At 40.9% G+C, this 2,257-nt stretch overlaps 1 protein-coding gene across 1 annotated transcript in view; it reads left to right on the forward strand.

Annotated features, from left to right (window-relative positions):
- Positions 1-2,257, forward strand: part of LOC102386534 (CUB and sushi domain-containing protein 1) — a 796,348-nt gene that overhangs the window by 517,942 nt on the left and 276,149 nt on the right. The gene's annotated exons all lie outside the window — the stretch shown is intronic.

A 2,257-nucleotide genomic window follows, 5' to 3' on the forward strand; every position in this document is an offset into this window, starting at 1 on the left:
CAGGAGAAATGGGAGACTAGGTTTTCTGGGTGGATTGTTTGTCTAGGGGCACAGAGGTCAGGAGATTAAAACAGCCCCATGTTCCAGTAGATGGGGAGGAGCGTGTCCCCCCAACCCAACTAAACCTTTCCAAATCCCAGAAACCCCCTGTGAATCCCACCTGACCCCCAGTACCACCTGTGTGCCCCATCTGCCCCCCATCCCCTGCAGAGCCTGCTTGCCCCCCCAACCCCTCCATTCTCTCTGCTAGCCCTCCAATTTGATTTATCTTATATTGGGGGCTATTTTTCACATGATCTAACTCCCCCAAACTCCCTGAATGTCTGCACATAGGCTAAGATGTCAGATCCAGCCCACAAAAGGCTGATCTGTTCTGCATGTTATTAATGGTTATTCTGCATTAGTCCCTGCCACCCCAGCCATCAGATCCCCTTTTACTAACAGACAGCCAATGGCCTGTCCGTTTAGTATTGGTCAGCTCCTCCAGTGATGTGTGGAGGCCTTTTCTCTCTAACTCCCCTAATTCAGCCTGGGCTGAATTCGCCAATCCAAATTGTTGCTTTCCACACTTTTCAGTGGCACATTTTTTTCAGGGGAGACTACATTGCGGAGTGGAAACACTCCTCTGCTCAGATCAGGGACACAACAGGCGAGTGACAGCTGCCAGCAGTAAGCACTGACCTGCTGTTAGGAAAGGTTGCCAACCCCTGCTTTAGATTATACAACCCTACCATCTCTGGACATCCTCAATATAACATTTTTTTAGTGAAAAATCCACAATGTTCACTAAATATTAATATATTTATCTGTTCTCTTGCTTTATATTGTTCTGTACTGGTTTCTGCACAAAGATTTGTAGCTGTAGGGTGAATGGAAAGGAAGTGGAGAGGGATAGATGGTTTTTGCTTTGTTCCAAAATCAAGTTATGAATTTGAGACACAGGGGGATCTACTAAGCTATTGAGTCCAGTCCCCTGCTCTCACAGGCAAACACATCCTATAATCCCTTTCATAAACTTAACAAGCTCCATCTTAAAACTCGTTAGGGTTTTGTCCCCACTGCTCCTTTTAGAAAGCTGGTGCAGAATCTCATATCCCTAATGATTTGAAACTTTCTCCTAATTCCTAGCCTAATTTATTCATGAGTAGTTTATATCCATTCATTCTTGCATTTATCTTAATTAACTCTTCTACCTCTCTGGTGATGTGTTTATAGACAACAATCATATTCCTTTTCACTCTTTGTTTTGCTAAGCTAAACAAGACAAGCTTTTTGAGACTTTCCTTGTAGTAAGCTTTTCATTCTCTTGATAATCCTATGAGCCCTTTCTGCATCTGTTCTATCTTTACACATGACCAACATTGCACCCAGTATTCCAAATTAGGTTTCAACAGAGCCTTGCATTAAGTAATTAATGCTCCTCTGTGCTAGAAATTCCTTGCCTGATGCACTGTAGCATTGCATTTGTCTTTTTCAGGGCTGTAGCTCTTTGGTGGCTCACAGTCATTATGTAATCAAGACATATTTTCTCCTCTTTAATATTTCCAGCCACTGAACCCACACCTTGTAGCAGTTTTATTAATCCTGAAATTAAGACTTTGAAATTACAAAATTATTACATTTCACCACATGTCAGTCATACCTCAAGGTTATGCAGTTAGGACCTACATCTTACATCTTCTTTACTAATTCTCACCTTCTCCATGTTATCATACATCATTATATCATTTCTTTACTAAAACCCAGATAGATTAAGTGTTCTGTATTTCCCTTGTTTAGAGCATCAGTTATATTATCAACAAAGTTATTAACTTATTTTGTCATGTATATCCTTCATAAACTTTGGTGCGTTTTATCCTCTATTCCATTTTCTATTTCTACTAGTTCAACTGTCCTTCCACTTTATGGTTGCATACTTTGATGCATCATCTGTTTGTCTGCCCTTCCGCTGTATTGTTTTAGGGGTATCTACAAATCTTAAATTGAATATGCAACCCTCTTTCTCCACCACATCTTCAAATCCCCATCTGAATTCCATTAATGTTCATCCACTAGGCTGTCTCTTTAGTCCTCCTCCTTTCTTACGCATGCTTAGTATTTAAGCAGTTAAATTTCAGTAATAACTAACTTCTGTCATGCCCACTTAGGGATGACATACATCCTTCAGTTTGCATCCATAGATTCATAGATTCATAGATGTTAGGGTCGGAAGGGACCTCAATAGATCATCGAGTCTGACCCCCTGCATAGGCAGGAA

This window comes from Alligator sinensis, unplaced genomic scaffold (assembly GCF_000455745.1).
Source record: "Alligator sinensis unplaced genomic scaffold, ASM45574v1 scaffold72_1, whole genome shotgun sequence".
In the NCBI taxonomy this organism is placed as follows: Eukaryota; Metazoa; Chordata; order Crocodylia; family Alligatoridae; genus Alligator; species Alligator sinensis.